At 37.6% G+C, this 22,380-nt stretch overlaps 1 long non-coding RNA gene and 1 pseudogene across 1 annotated transcript; one reads left to right on the forward strand and one right to left on the reverse strand.

Moving 5' to 3' along the window:
* The first annotated feature begins 1,283 nt into the window (after positions 1–1,283).
* LOC114636934 lies at positions 1,284–21,365 on the forward strand. Its single transcript, XR_003713706.1, has 3 exons — positions 1,284–1,374; positions 20,972–21,098; positions 21,304–21,365. It is a non-coding gene; the product is annotated as an uncharacterized LOC114636934 (long non-coding RNA).
* Positions 13,829–14,345, reverse strand: LOC114636933 (annotated as a pseudogene).
* Positions 21,366–22,380: the final 1,015 nt, after the last annotated feature.

Consider the following 22,380-nt stretch of genomic DNA (forward strand, 5'->3'; position numbering starts at 1 on the left):
CAAATGTATATAGACAAATTTTAAATAAACAGTGGCTAGATAGATAGCTTAGCAATTAAGAGGAATTGGGTGCTGTTATTGAGGACCCAGTTCCATTTCCAGAAACCACATTGTAGCTAAGGACTTGCTGGGACACCAGTCACAGGCATCTCCTGCATTCTTCTGGCCTCTGTTGTTACTGCACACAGTCATGTGCAGGCAAACATCCATCCATAAATAGAAATAAAATTGAAGCTTAAACTATAAAATTATATAGAGGGGTGTCACAGCCCTGAAACAAACAGCAGTGAGAGCAAGTTAAAATGAACTCTTTCATGGAAGCAGCTGTGGCCTTCCTTTGAGCCAGCCAGCTCCGAGGCTAAAGTAGCCTTACTGTGAGGGTAGACTAGCTCAGCAAAGATGTTCCTCTAAGAAAAGTGTCCATAGTTGTGTTAGGTGACTTTTCCTTCATGTTTTAGGGAATGTGTGTTCCCTGTCCTTTGCATATGTGAGAATTGTGACCACTTTCAGCAGAGAATTTGATTCAGCATTTACAGGTGTAGGAAAACCTGTAAGTGAACATATCCAGACTCCCTCGGAAAAATTTCAGTGTGTTTTTTCTTGAAGGAAATCATTGGTTTGGAAATGACTCCCATGATCTCCTTGCTTGCCCAACAGGGAAGATGTGCCTGCAAAAAAATAGTGCTCCACATTGTTTGTCTTCATTTCAGTAACAACAACAGCAACAAACTTTTAAAAACAAAACAACAACAAAAAAAAAAACCCCTCACCACTCGTTTACTAAAATCTCTATAATTCGTTTGCGTTCTGAGCACACTTCCACTTGTAGGACAGATTAATAACTACACTGCAATTTGCTAATGGGCTATCCATACTATCTACCTTGATTCCAGAAGGAAGAGGGGAAGTGCCTACTGGGGAGCTCTGGAATCTTTGAAGTCAGGACCTGTGTGAGTACAGGCTCAATGTCCAGAAAGGGGAGAAGCTGGCTGCTGAGCAGTGCAAACTGGAGTTCTGGGTCATCTCTGGACCTGCGTGGGAAGACGTGTAAGCTATTGGAGGGCAGGCAAAAGTGCTCCTGAAATGCAAATCCCTGAAGATTAGGAAAAGATCTGCCTTTTGTTTAGAAGTCTGGGCCAGGAAACACTCAGCTGTGGACCTCCAGCAAGCTCGACCCCCTAGGGGAGGTGCTCAAGTCACTCAAGACACACTGGCCAATCAGACCCTTCAGACAGACCTGCCAGTCAGAGAAGGGAGGTACTTCCGGGAGCCGGGAGTTGCTGAGCGTGCCTGAGTGATCTGGTGTCCTATGCTCTGATCCCTGCTGCTGGGTGCTGTGGGATGCAATCAGCCGAACGCCAAAGTTTCAACATGGTGAGTACAGGGTCATTGCTAACAGTGTGGAGGAGCAGGAGGCTGAGCTGCGGGAGCTGGTCTCTCCCGGAGTAGGTGGGAACAGGCTGCCCTCTGTAGAGTCCCTTGTGGTTCTAACTACTCTTTGGACCCAGCGGTAGCTTCTGAATAACTTCACTGTGGGGGCTGCATCTGCATAGTGGCTTGTGTGTAGAAACATCTTGGCAGAATGCGAAACTCAGAGAACCCTAGTTTCTACATAATCTGCCCTTAGCATTTCACATTTAGGTGTAAGATACAGTTGGAGTTAATTTTGTGGAAGTTGCATCTCATGTGTTAGGTACCAATCCAGTATTAAACTCTGGTGTAAAAGAGTAGAATTGAAGATATAAAGGATTCAATTGAAGATGTAAATCCTTAGGAAATACTAAATCACACCAAATAGAATTTAGCTGAGGGAGGACTGCCTGTAAAACACCCACAGATACGGAGTATGCTAACCAGGTCTGTTAGAGATTAGAGTCCTAGGATACACGTTTGTTCACCAGAATTGCCCAGATATATGTCTTCAAACCATAAGAAAGGAAAAAACCCTGATTTACATCAAGCCACTAGGCCCATCCCCATATCAGAGAGCTCTAATAAGCTGCTCAATTTGGCATTACTGATCACAATAAACATAATGGCCTGGTGTGCCATAAAGGTTCAATTTTGTTCTAGAGAAAAGCATAGTTCTGCTACATGGGCAAGGTGACAACTATTTGTAATAGTAAAAAAATAAAAATACTGTTGTGTTGAGTGCTGGCCTGATCAAGCTAGCCTTTACCTGAAATCTGCTTGTATGGAGAAAGATATAGCTCCTTCTGAAACCCTGGAATATGCTTGGCAGAGGTAGTACCAGTCAGTGCCTAGGCCTTGGGGGCTTTCCCTAAGGCCCTGAGGTAGAGAGAGATAAAACAGAGCTCCTTCTCTAAAACAAGGAATATGCTTAGGAGAGCTCCTAATTGTCTGGAGCCATTCTGTTTGGGAGGGGTTGCGTCAGATTCGGGGAACACAACTCTTCCTACCACAAGGAGCTGTGGTTATCAGTCCTAAGGCAACTATAGGCTTAGTCAGGAGTGTTCTTGAGATACCCCGAGTTCCCTTTGTGCAGCACTGTTTGATTAGAATGCTCCTCAGTGTGTACCGTTTCTGCTGACCTCATAGAGTTCTTCCACTTCCCCCATGTAAGTAGTGTAGAAGATGATATTCTTCTTAAGAAGCTTAAGTAGCATAACACATAGCTTATGCAAGACCTCCCCACCCCAGTGTTTATACTCTTTGTTCTACCATTAGCCTGAGTTGTTTGGGATCTCCATTTGACCTCTGCAGAAAACAACTAAACTGATTGTAATCCATTCCCACCACTTAAGTCCTGCTTGACTTCAAAGGATTGCCTGTTCAGACTGTATTCTCCATTAGAATGAATCCTCATGAAGGTCACCCTTTAGATTCTAGGAATTTAGTAGTGCATTAAGTTTCTACACTAATCCAAAATGTCCCCTAATTCCAGCTGGTTCTCTCTGCACTGTACTCTCTTCCTCCATCTCCCAACTGATGCTCCACTCCTGTCCTCAGTCACCTTCATTAACCCACATAATCTATTCGATTTTACCTTTGCCTCCTCTTTTCCTGTAACCTCTCTGAGTTTTTAGGTTGTAGCTAGAATATCATTTATCTAATAGCTAATACCATTTAATGCCTACCATATTTTGGTTTCTAGGTCTTGGTTCCCTCTTTTGGTGATTTTTTTTTTTTTAGATGCATCTATTTTCCTTTAAATTTCATGATGTCATGCCACCATACCAGAAGGTTTTATGTATTCACTTAACATTCTGAATGGTGCCCCATCACCACCATCCTCCAGTTTCTTATCTATCCTCCCACTTTCTTCTCTGGGAGGGCAGATGACCCCTCTGGGTGTACCCCCAACCCTGGCACATCAAGTCTCTGCAGGACTAGATTCATCATCCCCCACTATGTCCTGAAAATGCAGCCCAGTTAGGGGAATAAGAGTCACAGACAGACAACAGGTTTGGGAAACCCACATGAAGACCATCCTACTCATCTGGGTCTCTCAATCCTTCCATCAACTCTTTAGAAAGACTCACTGAGCTCCATCCACTATTTGGCTGTGGGTCTCTGCATCCATTTCAGTCAACTGCTTGATGGAGCCTTGTAGAGGACAATTATGCTAGCCTTCTGTCTGCAAACATAAGAGAATATCGTTAATAATGTCAGTGTTTGGTGCTTGCCAATAGGATAAGTCTCAAGTTGAGCCAGTTATTGTTGGGCCACTCCCTCATTCTCTGCTCCATCCCTGCATTTCTTATAGACAGGACAGATTTTGGGTCAAAAGTTTTGTGGGTGGGTTGGTGTCCTTATCCTTCCACTTTGGGTCCTCTCTGGCTACAGAAAATAACCATTTCAGTATCCATATCCCCACTGCTAGGAGTATCAGCTAAAGTCACCCCCATAGACTCCTGAGTAGCCTCACCCATCCCAGATCACTGGCAGGTCCTAGAGATGGCACCCACCCTTGACAGCCACCTATTTCTGTTAATTCTCTTAGCCTTCTGTCCCTCTTTCCTGTCTCTCCCCATAAATGATTCTCAACCCCCACATTTCCCTTCCCATCCCCTCTACCACCCAATCCCTTCCCTCCATCTGCTTCCTATAACTATTTTATTCCTCCTTCTAAGTGAAATTCAAGCATCCTTCTTGGGCTTTCTTCTTGTTTAGCTTCTTGAGTCTGTAAAGTGTAGTATGTGAATCCTGTACTTTATGGCTAATATCCTTTTTTAAGTGAGTACATACCATACATGTTCTTTAGGGTCTCAGTTACCTCATTCAGAACGATTTTTTCTAGTTCTATCTAGTTGACCGCAATACTGGCAATGTACTTGTTTTTAATAGCTGAGTAGTATTCCATTGTGTAAATGAACCACATTTTCTGTATACAGTTTTGGTTGAGGGGCATGTGAGTTGTTTTAATTTTTGCCTATTATGAAGAAAGCTGCTATGAACATAGGTGGAGCACATATCCTTGTGGTAAGGTGGAGATCCTTTTAGGTATATGGCCATGAGTAGTATAGCTGGTCTTCAGGAAAAACTATTCCCAGTTTTTCAGAATCCAATGGATAGGGTCAGAGTTATTATGCAGGTTTACTCTCCCACAAGCAATGAAAAAGCATTCTCCTTTTTCCATATTCTCACCAGTATATGCTGTTGCTTGAGTCTTTGAACTTACCCGTTTTCAGGTGGAATCTCAGTCATTTTGATTTGTATTTCTCTGATGACTAAGGTAGTTGAACATTTGTTTAAGTGGTTTTCAGACATTCGAAATTCCTCTGTTGAGAATTGTCTGTTTAGCTTTATAACCAATTTTTAAATTGGGTTATTGGGTCATTGGTGTCTAACTTCTTGAATTCTTTGTATATTTTGGATATGAACCCTCTGTCAGATATAGGGGTGTTGAAGATCTTTTCCTAGTTTGTGGACTGCTGTTTTGTCCTATTGATAGTGTTCTTTGCATTACAGAATCTTCAATTTTCTGGGTTCTCATTTACCAGGTGTTAGTCATAGTGCCTTATCCATTGTTGTTCTATTCAGGAAGTTGTGGCCTGTACCAGCTGATAAGTTATATCCTCACCAGTAAAATGATCTAATTTAAACATTAGATTATATAAAGGAAGGTTTATTGGGAAGCTGCTGTCAAAGGAGTTCACTGGCCCCAAATCTTTCAGTTTTCTGTTGTGGGTTGTCCTGATGTTGTTTGTATTATGATATTTATCTGCTTCCTCAAAGGAGTTTGCCCCTGACTAGCAGTCATGTATTCAGGTGATCTCATGTGAATCTTCTGCCCATTTTAACTGGCCAATAAAGGCTACAGCCTGTGATTGGAGACTGGAGGGGAAAGTTGGGACTAGAGGTTTGAGAGTGGGGCAGGTAGAGAAACAGAAGAGGATAAGAGGGGAAGGAGAAGAGGAAGCCATGATGGACCAGAACCGTGTGGCCAGGAGAAATTACATGTAGCAAGGCATCCTATAGGTGGAAAATGAGTTAGTATAGTTAGATCTACCCAATCTATGTTTATAGATTATAATTATTGTTGTGCTTTATAAAAAAGATAAGGAGAGAGGGAACATGTTTGGTGGATCTGTAGCCAGGTGTGGGGAAGGAGGTGCCGCTGGAGGCCCATGCTAAGGCATCCCTTTCCCCTAAGGGACCAGCCACACAATGGTATAGTATAGAGTAGAGTGTATTCAGGGCATGAGGAGGGGAATTGAAAGGGTAGTAGAGACAGAGAATGGCAGAGAGAGAGAAAGAGAGTAGAGGAGTTGAAGGTGGCCATGAGGACATAGAAAGAGAGAAGGGAGGGGAAAGGAGGGGGGGAGAGAGGATTAGGGACAAGAGGACAGAGCAGGAGCAAGAAGGCAAAAGAGAGAGGAGGGGTCAAGCAGCACCTTTTATAGTGAGTCAGGTATGCCTGGCTGTCACCAGGTAACTCTGGGTGGAGTCTAGACAAAATGTTAACAATTATACTAACTGGATTGTATGTTTATTATATGGGCTTATTGCGGTTGGAAATGCCAGCAACAATTTTCCCCAACAGTATTTCTGGATCAAATTTTCTATTAATAGAGATCTCCCGTTGTAGGGGCTTTCACCATTCCTCATTAGTCCAGTAGACACAGCTATTTCTTTGTCAATCATATCTCTTGTATTTTCTATGGACATCCATGTCCTTAGTGACTCAGGCCTAGTGTTCCTTTTCCTTGATGTCTTCAATGATATTACCTACTAAAATTTCAGGTTTCTCAAAAGTGTTTCTTACTGCAAATATTTCCTGATAAAGGTTAACCATCATGAGCTGGCTAAAATTTCCCAGGGAACAATTAAACATTCAGTCTCCACATCTAGAACCCCTTGTCCCATTACCCCTGGATTGACTGTTTGAATGGCCCAAGCAGTTTGTTCTTATAGACTTCAAAGCCATTTTCCTCTCTAATAATGGCCTCAATCCTTTTCCCAGAGATTTTACCACAGTTATATTTGAGGAGTGATGTGATTTAGAAAAAGGCAATGCAGTAAAGCATACAAGAAAGAGCAACACCATCTGGACACTAGAAAGCCAGAGATGCATATTTAAGGTTGACCCTGCTCCCACAGCCAAAACTGTCATGCATGCTCATTGGCAACCATGTCATGTCTGTTATTGTCTAAGTGTTTGTCTATCTTGTTGATTTTATCAAATGACCAGCTCTTATTTTTTGTTGATCTTTATATTGTTCTCTTTGTTTCTAATTGATTAATTTCAGCCCGAGTTTGATTAGTTCCTGCTGTCTACTCCTCAGGTGTGTGATTGCTTCTTTTTATTCTAGAGCTTTCAGGTGTGCTGTTAAGTTGCTACTATGGAATCTCTCTAGTTTCTTTATGAAGGCACTTAATGCTATGAACTTTCATCTTAGGACTGCTTTCTTTGTGCCCTGTAAGTTTGGTATGCTGTGCTTTCATTTTCATTGAATTGTAGAAAACCTTTCATTTCTTTTTTTCATCTCTTCTTTGACCCAGTGGTTATTGAGAGCTGTTGAGTTTCCATGAGTTTATAGACATTCTGTTGTTTCTGTTGTTGTTGAAGTCTAGTTTTAATCCATGGTAATCTGAGAAGATCCAATGGTTAGGTCAATCTTCCTGTATCTGTTGAGGTTTGTTTAGTGAGGGAGTACATGGTCAGTTTAGGATAAGGATCCATGGGGTACTAAAAAGAAAGTATATTCTTTGTTGTTTGGGTGAAATATTCTGTAGATATCAGTTAGGTCCATTTAATCAAAGGATGTTTGTTATATCCTTTCTTTTTTTTAGTTTCTATCTTAATGACCTGCCCTTGGTGAGAGTGGGGTGTTGATGTCTCCCACTATTAATGTGTGGGGTTTGATGTGATACTTAAGCCTCAACAATGTTTCTCTTACCAATGTGGCTGCCTTTGTCTTTGGAACATTGATGTTCAGAACTGAGATGTCATTTTGGTGGAATTTTCCCTCTGATGCTCATAAAGTATCCTTCCTCAGCTTTTTTGATTACTTTTGGTTGAAAGTCTGTTTAACTGGAAGTCAGAATAACTACACCAGTTTGTTTCTTGAGTCTGTTTGCTTGGAAGACCTTTTCCAGCCCTTTACTATTGTCTTTGATATAAAAAAAATGTAGGAAAAAATGTGAAGTTTAGAAAGGCAGGGACTTCTTAAGGACAGGGATCAAGAACATGGCAGCACTGGCTGATGTGACTGTCACTGAAGCTGAACTGGTAATGATTGATTTCTTTTTTTTTTGTTATTTTTTTTTATTGGATAATTTATTTACATTTCATATGTTGTCCCCTTACCCCATCTCCCACCCACCCGGGACCCCCCCCCCACTCCTAGTGATTGATTTCTTATACCTAGATTTGCCCTTAGCTTCCTGATATGATTTAATAAGAATTGCTGATGGTAGATGTGCATTCTGAGGATTTACAATAGATATGATTGATTTTTATATAAAAATTTAATTTGTGCCTTTTTAAAGATTCTTATCAGATTACTTTTCAAGATAAATAATAATTAATCCTTTCTTTGTAAATGCAAATTGCTTCCTGAAATTAAGGGAACCTAGTTGAAAAAACTACTTTGCTTGCTCACTCATTGCTAATCTATAACACTATAGGTGTATTGTTCAGAAGGTTGTCTCCTGTGCCAGTAACCTCAAGGCTGAAGAGGAGAGCACTCTTTCTCTTATATCAACTTCAGTGTGTATGGTTTTATTTTGAGGCCTTTGATCCAGTTGGACTTGAGTTTTGTGCAGGGTTATGTATATGGATCTATTTGCAGTCTTCAACATTCAGAACTACTGTTTAACTAGCACCATTAGTTGAAGGTGCTATTTTTTCCATTGTGCATTTCTGGATTCCTTATAAAAATATCAGGTATCCACATGTGGATAGGATTATGTCTGCGTCTTCAATTTGATTCTGGTGATCAACTTGTCTGTTTTTATGCCAATGCAATACAGTTCTTTTATTGTTCAAGATTGTTTTAGCTATCCTCAATTTTTGTTATTCCATATGAGGTAGGAATTGTTCTTTGAAAGTCTGTAAACAATTCTTTTTTGGAATTTTGATGGGGACTATGTTGAATCTGTAGATTGGTTTTGGTAGGATGCCCATTTTTACTATGTTAATACTACTGATTCATGAACATGAGAAATATTTATACCTTTTGAGATATTTTTCAATCATATCCTTCAAAGACTTGACATCTATATCATACATGTCTTTCACTTGCTTTTTTAGATTATCTTCAACATATTTTATATTATTTGAGGATATTGTGGATGGTGTTGTTTGCCTGATTTTTCAGTCCATTTGTCATTTTTGTATAAGATGGGTACTGATTTTTTGAGTTAATCTTACACCCAGCTACTTTCCTGGAAGCATTTATCAGCTCTAGGAGTTTGATAGTGAATTTTGGGGGTTACTTATGTATTCTATCATAGCACCTGCCAATTAGGATACTTTGAGTTCTTCCTTTCTAAACTGTGTCACATTGATTTCTTCCAGTTGTTTTATTGCTCTAGCTAGAACTTCAATAACTATATTGAATACATATGGAAAGAGTGAACAGACTTAACTTGTTCCTGATTTTAGTGAAATTGCTTTAAGTTTCTCTCCCTTTAGATGATCCTGTAATTTTTCTGTTACTTTTTTTTTTATATTGTGGATTACTTTTCCTGATTTTCATATGTTCAACAATTCCTGCATCTCTGGGATGATACCTTCTTGAACATTGTGGGTAAGCTTCTTCATCTTGTTCTTTAATTCTCTTTCCAAGTATTTTATTAAGTGATTTTTACATCTATGCTTATAAGGGAAATTTGCCTGTTAAACTCTGTGTTGGGTCTTTATGTACTTGGGCATTGGGGTAATTGTGGCTTCATGAAATGAGTTGGGTAATGTTTCTTTTGATTCTGTTTTGTAGAATATCTTGAGCTGTATTGGCATTCAATCTCCTTTGAAAGTGTGGTTGAATTCTGCATTAAAACTAAGCAGCCCTTGGATTCTTTAGTTGGAAGTTTTGTAATGAATTCTTCTATGTCTTTGGGGGTTATAGGGCTTCCTAAATTGTATATCTGATCTTGATTTAACTCTGGTAAGTGGTACCTATCAAGAAAATTATCCATTTCTTTTCAATTGTCAAATTTTGTCATGTACCTGTTTTTAAAGTATGTCCTCATGATTCTCGATTTCCTCATTGTTTCTTGTTGTAGCATCTTCCTTGTTTCTGACTTTTAAATTTTGAATATTCTTTTTATTTTATTTTGTTTGAATAAGGCTTTGTCTTTTTTTTTTCTCAAAGAATCAACTCTGTTTCTTTGATTCTCTTTGTGTTCTCTTTTCATGATATTGATTTCAGCCCTCAATTCAATAATTTCTCCTTGTCTATAAGCACCACACCTTTTAGCTGTGCTTTTTTTCATTTGGTTCTAGAGTTTTTAGGCATACTATTAATCTGCTAGTAAGAGATCTAATTTTTTATGTCTATGCTTAGTGCTATCAACTGTCTTCTAATCATTACTTTCCTTATGTCCCATAAGTTTGAATAGGTTGTATATTCATTTTCATTGAATTCTAGAAAGTCTTTAACATTCTTTATTTCCATCTTCACTCATTTTTCATTCTGTTCAGAGTTGCTTAGTTTCCATAAAGTTTTAAGCCTTCTGTTGTTTCTGTTGTTGGTGCCTTGCAGCTTTCCTCCATGCTGGTCTGATAGGACACAGGGAGGTATTTCAGTTTTCTTGCATCCTTTGAGACTTGCACTGTATTCAAGTATGTCATCACTTTTTGAGAAAGTTCCATATGTTGCTAAGAATAGGTTATATCCTTTTGTGTTTGGGTACAATGTTCTAGAAATATCTGTTGGGCTCAATGTTCTTTAATGTTAATTAGCTGGAACATTTCTCTGTTTATTTTTTGTCTGAAGGACCTTTTCATTGCTGAGAGAGAGAAATTGAAGTCTGCAACTTTCAGTGTGTAAGGATCAATGTGTGTCAGAAGTGTTTCTTTTACAATGAGGTCATAAACGTTAATTTAGGTCATAGATGTTAATAGTTGAAATATCTTGGTAAACTTTTATTTTTACTACAGAGTCCTTCTCCATCTCTTTTGATTAATTTTTGTTTGAAGTCTATTTTGTGATATATTAAAATGGCTATACCAGCTTGATTCTTAGGTCCATTTGCTTGAAATATTTTTTTCCAACTTTTTACCTTGAGGTAATATGTATCCTTGATGTTGAAGTATATTTCTTTTATGCAATAGAAGGATTGATTCTGTCTTAGTATACCTTCTGTTTGCCTGATTTATTGGTAAATTGAGTTATTGATATTGAGAGATATCAATGAACACTGACTTTAAATTAAATTCCTGGTATTTTGTGTAGTGATAGTTGTGGTGGCAGTTTTATGTGTGTAAGTGTGTGTGCTTACTTTCTTTTTGTTTTCCTAATGATGTGCAATTACTCATTTCCTGTGTTTCATGTGTGCAATTACTCATTTTCTTGGGTTAGAAATCTTCCTTCTAGTACTTTGTGTAGGGATGTATTTATAGACAGATATTGTTTAAATCTGACTTTAATTTCTGGGTATAGTAATCTCAGTGGTCATCTATAGTTCCTTAGGATCTGCAGCACATAGTCCAAGCCCTTTTAGCTTTTAGAATATTGAGAAGACAAGTATAATTCAAGTAGGTCTGCATTTATATGTTACTTAGTTTGTTTTGCTTTCCCATTTCAGCTTTTCATATTCTTTCTTTGTTCTAAATGCTTAGTATTTTGATTATTACATAGCAATGGAACTTTCTTTTCTGGACCAATCCATGTAGTATTTTGCATGCCTCTTGTACATTCATGGGGTTCTTCTTTAGGTGACGGAAATTTCCTTTTACAAATGTAATGAAAAATTTTCTGGATATTTGAGCTGATAGACTTGTCTTTCTTCTAGTCCTCTTCTTTATAGTTTTTGTCCACAGTTCTTAGATGTTTTATGCCAGCAAGTTTTGAGATTTGACATTTTGTTTGACTGATGTGTCCATTTCTTCTGTCGTGTCCTCAATTCTTGAGATTCTTCCATCTCTAATCTGTGGTTGAACGGTGTGTCTGTAGTTCATTGTTGTACTCCTAAAATTTTCATTTCCAGGATTCTTTAGTTTCTGTTTCTTTATTACTTCTATTTCCACTTTTATACCTTGAACAATTTTATGTGTTTAATTCAACCGTTTTCTTTTGTTTTCATTGGTTTTCTCTCATTGTTTGATTTCATTTTCCTGGATTTCCTGGCAATTTATTCATTTCCTCTTTAGGGGCCTCTATCATCTTTATATTGTTGGTTTTATCTTTTACTTTGCTTTCAGCTATGTTGGAATATTCAGGACCTGCTGTGGTATGGTAGCTTGGTATTTTTGGTGACATATTTCCCTGATTGTTATTGATTATGTTCCTATGCTGCTGGGTAGGCCTCTGTGTTTGAGGTGAATATAGGTCAACATGGTGATTTCTGGGGTTTGTTTTGTTTTGGTGGGAGGTTTTTTCCTGGGTTTCTTTTTACTCTTTGGATTTTCAAAGACTCTGTTAGCTGAATGTTACCTTTCTTACCCATCTGCATGGCATATGTGTTCAAGGAGGAATTTTTGCTCGTGTTGGAGGCTGGGGTAAGAGAAGGCCAGAAAAAGATGATTTTAGCAGTGTAAAGGAGTTATAGAGAGAGGAGATGTGAAGCTGCCTCCAGTGTTCTAGTCCACTGTAGGATCCACTGTGAAAATTGGGTCTGAGGTAACAGATAGTGGGATAGGTCTTTTGACAGCCTACCTAGTCTCCTGGTAGACCTGGCCTGTTGGTTGAACAGGTAGTATCTGCCTGTAGTTGAGTACTAAGACACAGATGAGTCTGGAAGAGAAGAGCAGATGGGATGGTTTGTGGTATCTAGAGCATGGACAGAGGGAGAGGAAGCTACTCAATAAGAGCAGCCCTGAATATTCTGTCTCAAGTAACAGAGAATGGGTAAGGTCTGGAGGCATCCTACCTAGTCCCATACCCAACATCTTAATACTTAGACATCAAGATCCCAGGGATCATTTTTTTACTTCTATATTTATTTACATTTTTGTTATTAGTAATCTGTGGAAGACTTTTTGTTTATTGGATAAAAATGTACTATATAGGCTGGGCAGGGCACTCAGTAAATATTCTTTTTCAGGTTGACCTGACTTCAGATACCAACATACTACCCACGTTGAGGGCTCATAACTACCTGCTACTTCATATCCAGAGGATCTGAAGTCCTCTTCTCTTGTGTATCAACTGTACTCACATAGAAAAAGATGTCAAAGGTGTCTCACACACACACACAAACCTATGCTTAAAAACAGAGAAAGTATTGCGATAGTATTGCTTTCAAAAGTACTTATGAGTTATAAATCAATTAGTATAAAAACAAGCTCTTTAGGTGTATAATACAAATACATTGTTTTTGTTTTCGTTTTGTTTTTTTCCCAAAACCACAGGTTCCCATTTATTTCAATGGCTCAGCAAATATATACACACATATATACATGTACATATGTGTCATATATACATTCATAGAGATTAGGACACATAGAAAACATAGGAGAACATTAAAATTGGGAATCTAGCTAAAAGTTCATTGTACCACCTGATCACTTTTCTGTAGCTTTGGGTTTTTAAACACATGGACACAGATTTCAATAATCACATGAAGCTAAATTACACTGTTTACAAGTAAAAACACTGGCAATAAAGTGATAATTCAGGATGATGGAATTCTGGGAGGGATAAGTTTATGAGGGAGAACTTCACAGGAGCTTCTGATACTGCAAGTACCTCCACTCTAGTATGAATGTTGGATTTTCCTTTCTAGGTAGTTAACTATACAGTCTATATATTTTTTTCTAGGTATATATTTCCAAACTAGGAAAAAGTTTAAAAAATGGAATAAAGTATATAAAAACATTTTTGAAGGAAAATCATTACACATGATTGTGTGTGTGTGTGTGTGTGTGTGTGTGTGTGTGTGAGAATACTGTTTTGCTTTCTATGATATAAGGGGGCTTTTGCTAAAGAAGTCACATAGCCAAGGTCAGGCTATGGAAATGTACTGAGCTAGTCATCTTAGTTTTCCATGAGATGGATCTGATACAATCACCAATTCTCAGCACTGAATTATTTGACATTAGGTAATATGTTTTTATAAATGACTTCTATAGTTTTTATACAACATGCCATAGTGTGCCCACACATATTCTGTATATACAGCTTAAGTGTTATTGTGAAAACCTTTAAGATTCTGTTACTCAAATGTTATAAATAACCAACATCACTCACAAGCCAGTTCTGCCTACTGGAACAGCCTTTTCTGACTCCCTCTGCAACTGACTGGGTGCTGGCAGGCCTGAGTGTCCCCATCCTCGCCATCCAAGTCAGACTCAGCATCTAAGTCCTCATCACTGTCTTCCTTCTGTCTGCAGCTTCTTCTATGGTTAGAACCTTCATTTTCAGTATTGTCTGAAGTCTCTGGTTCTTTATTAAACGGAATAACGATCTCCTCTTTCCACATTTTGCACAAACTTCAAGTTGACAAGCGCATGGTCTACATATTATGTGGTAAGAGTCCTTTACTGTCTTTTGTAAACATTTAACACATTTCTTAGGCTTTGACAGTGGTTTGTATTTGCTATATTTTACACGCCATTCAAGAACTTCTTTACAGCGCTGACATACTCCATCATGAAGTTTTGCATTAATTTTCTTGGTCTGAACACTCTTATCAAATTTGTCATTTTTGAAGGTGAACGTATTCTGGTGCTTCTGAGGACGGGATCGAGTCATGTTGCCTTTCTGGGAACTCATCACCAAATCTCAAGCACCATAAGTCGGTGCAGCCTTTAAGTTACAGGAAAGGGTAAAGAAGTTCCCACCCGGGTAGAGACTATCGACAGTGACCCGGAAGACGTTCTTCTACTCTTTCGTTTTTGTTTTTTTTTAAATCTGCTTTGTTGCATTTGGTTTGTAAAAGTTTGCATTCCTCACCCTGGCACAGACTTATATGCAATTATGCATCATTTGAAACAAAATGATTTCTAAGTATTTCTAATATATATTCTTTTCTGTATCATAAGAGAATGAGATACTTTTACTAGTCCAAATCATTTTCTTTAATGTTGAATCATTTTGTATGTGTTACACAAATCTCTCCAACTAGAATAGCCCTCTACCAGCAATCCATTTTTTTATTACTAGCAAAGGAATAAACCAGAATGCATAGTGTGAGTGCTGGCCAGTGATTTCTTTGATTTTGTCTATAATCCTGTAATTCTTGTTGTAACAACTATGTTATATTTATAAGTCTGTCTCTGTGATTTCTTTGATTTTGTCTATAATCCTGTAATTCTTGTTGTAAGAACTATGTTATATTTATAAGTCTATCTCTGTGTCTCTTATAACAGGGGTACCATCTATGTTGTGTGATTTTATTAATTATACTCCTATTTTATTCTTGTAAATTGTCTAATAAGTTCCTTGAGTTTGTTAAGTTTGGGGGCTTTCTGTGGAGAAACATCTTAAGTTTTCTCTTTTTGATGCTAAAGTCTTGCCTCTTCTCATTTCTTGGCAAATCTGTGTTTTCCAGTTTTTTCAGCCATCACTGTTTGTGTTTTGGCTAAGTGATTGATATGGTTAACACATTGTTTTTGGGTTTTTAAAACCTTGGCTATATTATTGTCTCTGTGTCCTAATTAATTTCAGTTCTCAATGTTTTTGAGACTATAGTCAATTGAAAGAGTGCCTCCATCAGAATGGCTGGTTACTATGTGTGAGGGATTGTGTTCATTGATAATTGATATGAGAAGTCTCTCCCACTGAGTATGCAATATCCCTAAACAAGTATGCCTGGACTGCATAAGAGAGCAATCTGAGCATGAGACAGTGACCAACCAAGAGCACAAACCAGAAAACAATGTCCATTCTTTTTGTCTTCATTTTCTACCTTGAGTTTCTATCCTAAGCTCCCAAAATGATGCACTATTATCTGACAGAACCATTCAAAAAATCCCATCCATAACCTGAGATGCTTTGGTTAGAAGATTTACTCACAACAGCAGAGAAGCAAGTTAGAACAACCAAAAAAACAAAAACAAAAAAAACAAAACAAACAAACAAAAAACACAAAAAGTGATTTTGCTGCTATCCAGAACCTGGAAACAGTCTCCTTTGGAGGAATGTTGTAGCTGCCTGCAGCCACAGACAGACTGGGTTTACCTGAAAGGAGAGCTGGAAATGAAAAAAAGACAGAGGATCGATCCAGAGAAACATGGAGCCAAGACAAAGTTTTCTGATCAAGGGTGAAAGTTTAATATTCAGCTCTTGTATATATAGGGAAAGCCCCACCGATCCCATCCTTTTGTTTCAGCTGGATTATGTTGCAAGGCAAGCTCGGTGGGCAGTCTGTTCTTCTAAGTTCCTTATAGGAAGTTGTACATGCAGCCAGGGTGGATAACTCCACCAACGTCCTATTGTAACAAGGTCTCTTGTGGTAAACAAGGTCTTTCCAGCCTGCTCGAGGCTGGTGGAGGGCACAGAATATGGAAATTATCAGGACTTGAGAAGGCAAAGGGCATAGAGAGCTGTACAGACTGCTTAATTGGCCATTCTTTTAAGACTGTAAGGTGGGAGTGTTGAATGTAATCCAGACAGAGGAAGTTGAGGTTGTAGTATGTCAGTGGATATGAAAAATTTATCTAGAGGTCATTTGTGTGATATTTTGACATAAAATCTTTCATATTCTGCCCATGCCCTGAGAAACTGAGTAAGGCAGAATTAAAACATAATGGACTGATTTCTTAGATGCAATATTAAATCTGTGATGGCTGTTATTAGTCACTCATTCAGGACTACAGTGAAAATAATTGCAACAAAGGCAGAAACAAATACAAAGTCTGTGATTTGCTGAGAAAAATAACACTATGTAGTTTCAGATGGCAATCTGAAATAACCTAAGAATCTCCAAGCCAAATGATCCCCTCTTGGGGAAGTGGAATTAGAATCAAAATACATGGCACCAGGGCAGTCCACATTTCCCCCTTTTTGTCCAATTAAAAGGCTCTTTTCTCTCAGATATAAATTGAGTACAACTATTACCATTCTACAATTTATGAAGTATAAGATACACTTAACACACAGTCCATCGATTTTGTTGGTTAAATAAACACTCTGCCATCTATCCTAACTTAAAAGACTTATAGTTCTACACCTGATTTATGTCCTGGTTTTAGATTATATGCTATATGAAAACCATCCTCTCGAATCTGTATCATCTTTCTCAGTGCTAAATAGCTTGGGTTGGCTATGAGACTACCAATCTTCAACCCTGTCAGAAATCCAAGAATGACTGATATTATCTGAAAATAAGAGAAGCACAAAACATAGCTTCCAAAACTTAGCCAATTTATAGAGACCTCTGAACACCTGGACAGTCCCTTATTCTTCAAAAGGTTGGAGCATCAGTCTTTAGCCTTCTAGCCCAGACTTGTGTAACACAAAATTTTGAAGAGATGATTATCCTGTCTTGTCAGAGATTATCAGTTGACTATTCTGCATAGTGTATCCTTTTTCTAAACTGTATATGAATTGAGGCAATTCTTGCCTAGTGGCTATCTCACCACAACTAGAGTAACTCCAATGATGCTCGATTTCTTCTTTGAATCCAAATAAGGGATGCTGTCAGGAGCAGACAGGTCTCTAGCCTTAATAAATAAATGTCCATAAGTGTCATATTCTGTGGACTTCTGATGTCTTTGAAGACTATTTATCTACACAAAACATTTCTGAACTGTTAAGCCTTGACTACTCTTGGCCATATTTTTAATTGAAATATCTCAAAATCACCCTTTTAATTAACTCAGAACCATGAGTTTGCTATCTGGCCCTTAACTCTTATTGCTTAATCATCTAAAAACAGTTTATAATAGCAATTATAGAAGGATTGAGTCTAAGCCTTGTATTCGTAAATGTGTTGTATAGGCACAATGCCTATATGAGAGTAACAATATTAATCCCAATTTTATATCAATAAGAAATTCATACCAATGAAAACTTTAAATTTGTGTCAAGTAAATTCTTTACCAGTGTAAGAGATTATAACTTCAACTTTGTATCAATTATAAAGATTGTTACCAATGTAAGATAATAGCTATGTAATGTTTTGCTTAAGAGTAAATTTGCTAACCTATCCCTATTTTTCTATTTCTCTAACTTCTATGATATTACTATATGCCTCCTTTTCTCTTTCACCTCCTTCTTGTTCACGTAAGAAGGAAGGATAGAGAAGAGGAAAGGTAGAAATCCCTGAATTTAAGCTCTCTAGTTCCTTCCCTGTCCAAAGGTATATTTGTAAAGTATCCCTTCAATGACAGCATATCTATAATTCATAAAATAACCAGAGCCATCCACTCAAACATAAGGAACTGGGATAACCATCTTCTTTTGTCTGCTTCCAGATGAATTGAAGCAAAGAATTCCCTTCTGAGGGCCCAAAAGGAAATAGGAAACTTGGCTTTGTCAAAGGAGAGCTAGGCATCGTTTGCTTAGCTGATATCTTGACTGTGACAGTCTGAAAGGCTGGATAGGCAAGCTAGCTGTTTTGGAAAAGTTCTGGAATCAAGTCTTTAAAAGAAGCAGCTTGGACGTAGTTGAGGTAGAATCAAATGTGAAGTTGGAATGGAAGGTCTCAGAATCTCAGCATCAGGGTGTGTGAATCTTTTCAGCACTGTCTTTCTCTTCTTTCATCCTGTAATAAGCAAAATTTACAAGCAGCATATAGTTCTATAAAGACATTCACATGGAGCATGCAGGGTGCACAGACTGGTTAATGAAGATCAATAAAGAAAGACGACTGTCTTTTTTCAGGTTAGTTTGATCACATAATCAAACTGCAATATAATTTTGTATACATCCCATCGTAAAGGATGGTATGTAATAACAAGTGATGAGACATTTGTACCCAATAAGTGTTATTGGCTGTGTAAAGACATTTTAGTCTCAGCCAGTTCCAGATCTGTTTCCATATACAGAGACATAAACATCACCATATATATATATATATATATATATATATATATATATATATATATCACCTATTTTGTTGATTGTGTTAGTCTCCCTTTTCTTCTCTGTCACCAAGGTCTTCAGGAGATCTCCCTTGTCATGTCTGATTTTTATCAACTTGGAAGGAACCCACAGCTTTTCTTGCTCATTATATAGCCAAACTCCATTGCCTACAGGAATTAACCCTAAGGGTACCCAAAGAAATGACATTTGGCAAGTGGATGTCTTCCATTTTACTATGTGCACCATACTATAGACACATATTCAGGATTTCAATGAGCAACTGCCTTAGCGTCAGAAAAGGCTGATTCTGTAATTACACATTTGTTAGATGTTATGGCCATTATGGGAATCCTCATACAAATTGAAACAGACAACAGTCTGGCATGTATCTCGAATAAGATGAAGCAATTTTTTGCATATTATCATTTAAAACATGTTACAGGCATATCACACACCTACAGGACAAGCAATTGTGGAGAGATCTAATTGAACTCTAAAAGAGATGCTTAATAGGCAAAAGGGATCAACAAGAACCCCTAAAGATAGATTACATAGCGCTTTATTAACCTTGAAATTTTTAAATGCTAATGAACAAAATACCACAGCTGCTGAAAGACATTGGTTTGTGGAAAAAAAAAACTATTGTACTAAACTAGCCTGTTTATATTAAGGATATTCTAATTTCTCAGCAATGCAAAGTAAAACTATGAAAGATGAATTGTATAAGGCACTTCAAAGATGTAGAAGAACAAAGGAAGTGGCACTATGAATCAGTTTGTCAGAAAGACACTAAGAAAGGAGAGAAAGATCTACTGAGTGGATATTTCAGGGCTGATCCCACTCAGCTGAACTTATTGTCCTTACTTACAAAGATAGGCAGATCTTTGAACTCATTTGCAATGCTAAGAACAAAAGAAGAAAGAATTACTTGCTGTCTTTTTCTAAGAATCAGGGGGCAGTCATCAAGGGATGCAGACCAGAGGAATAATCAAAGGGGAACCTGGGATGGACAATTGAAATGTAAATAAAAGAAAAGGCTTTGTTTTGCAAGAACTGAACCATCTGATGATCTTCTGAAACCTGTCTCCAGCCAAACACAGGCTCCCATGATTTGGCTTCAAATCCTGCCCTTCCACTCCGCACTGATCTCAAAATCCTCTCAAAACCAAGGCTGTTCCTTAGACTGTTTTTTTTTTTTTCTTTCTATTCTTGGCTCATGGACCTGCAGTGTATGTTTTTGCACATGTGAAACATGTGTTGTTGTGCTGACCTTCATGTACATCTTGAATTTTGAAATTTGGCAGAAAGTATATTAGTTTTCTCAGGATGGTATATAATCATGTCATTATTACTACCTGAGCTCTTTCTTTGACTGATTGAATTGCAGGAGTGTGCCTTTTCTCCTACCTGTAGTGTTTGTTAAGAAAATTTTTAATGAATATGAGTATTTTGCCTATATTCATTAAAATGTTCCTCATGTGTGTCTCATTGGCCCTCAAAGTAGTCATAAGATGACCTTAGAAACCCTGAAGTTGGGATAATGGATAGTTGTGAGCCCACATGTAAGTACTGGCAATTGAGCTCAATTATTTGCAAACCAGCAGGATCTCTTCTCTGCTGAGCCATCTCTGCTGGTCTATGTTGCTTATTTAGAGGATCAACATTACATTGGCAATATTTTCATCTGTGCACTTAACAACGATTTGAACATGCATTTCCTTTTAGGAAGATATTATTAGTGTCAAGTTTAAAATGGGTCACTTGAAGTTTCTGAAAGATGAATACCAAACTGGAATGAGCATATAATTCTTTGCAGGAACTTCAGTAAAGAACTCTATTTTCTATCTTTTATATTCATCTCATTGATTTTTGCAGGGGAATTAGGGTCTTGCTATGTTCCTCTGGCTTTCATGGAACTAACTCATTGCGTAGACCAAGCTGGCATCTAGCTCAATGAGATAACACCCGCCTCTGCCTCCTGAATTCTGGGATTAAAAATTAGCCAACACACCCAATTTGACCATCATTTTTTTTCCTTGTTAGTAATTGTTCATACCATTTCTCTTGATGTGTGCTCAGTACTGCTTCTACCTCCCTCTCTCTCTCCTGTCTCCCCTCCCTCCCACCCTCTCTCTGTTAATTGGCATTTCTATTGGAAGCCTATATCGTATAGAAATGACACAGAAATGACAGAGTTGAACCCCATTATTCAGGTTCCTTTAGACATAATTTGGTGATTACATTAGTACTTCTGGGTCAAGAAATCAGTGGGGGAAGGACCAGAATTACTCTAATATATTGTCAGTGAGGCATATATATAATGTGATATTGACATCATGCTCTGTGTTTTATACCTGTATGGGATATTTTAGAATTCAGTGACCTATGATGATGTGTGTGTGAACTTCACTCTTGAAGAATGGACTTTACTGGATCCTTCACAGAAGATTCTCTACAGAGATGTGATGCTGGAGACCTACAGGAATCTCATGTCTATAGGTAAGAGTGAATTGCCTTTCACTTTTTAAAATAAAGGGAGAATTGTTTCTTTGTTATTGATGCTGTTCTGTAATTTCAGTTGATAATGAGGAAGCATGAGGTGAATGAATCAGGCATCGTTATACAGTTTACTGAAGATGGTAAGAAAGGTAAATTAGGCCTAATTCCAATAACCTGTCATAAATTTTTTTGTTAATTTTTTTAGGCTACAATTGTGAAGATGACAATATAGAAGAATATTTTCAAAGTTCTAGAAGACATGGAAGGTAATTTTCATGTGCATGTTGGTTTGAATATGCCTCTTGAGAAATATTTGTGTTCCCTGGAAGTTTTAAAGAAAAGCAACAATGTAAAAAAGGGACTGCTTTAAGCGTGTCAGTGATTATTAAATTCTTCCAAAACCATGTTCCCCAATCTCTAGTATCTGATTTGTGCTTGCAATTCATTGTATTAGGAAAGAAGAGAAGGAAACAGTGCTTTAACTAATATCAGTATTTGTATAGTAGCTCCATTAGATTATGGGTTAGAAATGGCAATCTGTTTAATACCATACCACTTAGATATTGCAAAATGTATACACATTGAGTATGTCATAGGTATATGTGCAAAACCTTCTAATAGGCAAATAGTTCATATTAAAGCTGTTGATACTCATATACTTGTCATAACATTGCTAACTTTAAGTGAGAATGGATGCTTATGAGAGTCAAGAATGTTGTTTTGGAGAAATCCTAATCCTATACCACATGTCTATGAGGAACAAAATGTCACTGTGTGAAATGCAATGCGGAACCTTTTCACTTGTTATTCTTCTTTTAATATGTATATCATATGCAACAAATGATACAAACCATGTGAGCATAGGAATTTGAAAGAAATTATGTACCTCTCTGTCTTCCAGAAAAAATAGAATATATATAGTAGTTCCCACATTGAGTAGACTTTCTGAATGTGATACAAGTTTACAATGAATTGGCTTTCCAATTTCATAAAGTTCATCCATAAAGTCACATTGCAGAAAATCCCTACGGTACCAGGAATGTGGAAATTCTTCTGTTTGTCCTGGTTCATATTGTAAATGCAGTATACAAATGTGTATTTCACAGTAAAAGGAAATTTACGAATGCACTCAGTGTGGTAAAGCCCTGAGCTTTTCTAGTTCTCTTCAGTATTTATATACTGAAACATATAGAGAAATGATGGTATAAATAGGACCCATGTAATAAATTCTCTTAACGTCACAGGTATCATCTTAGATGCAAAAGAACCCATACTGATGGAG

The sequence above is a fragment of the Grammomys surdaster genome, unplaced genomic scaffold (genome assembly GCF_004785775.1).
Source record: "Grammomys surdaster isolate TR1022 unplaced genomic scaffold, NIH_TR_1.0 125079, whole genome shotgun sequence".
NCBI classification, from domain to species: domain Eukaryota; kingdom Metazoa; phylum Chordata; class Mammalia; order Rodentia; family Muridae; genus Grammomys; species Grammomys surdaster.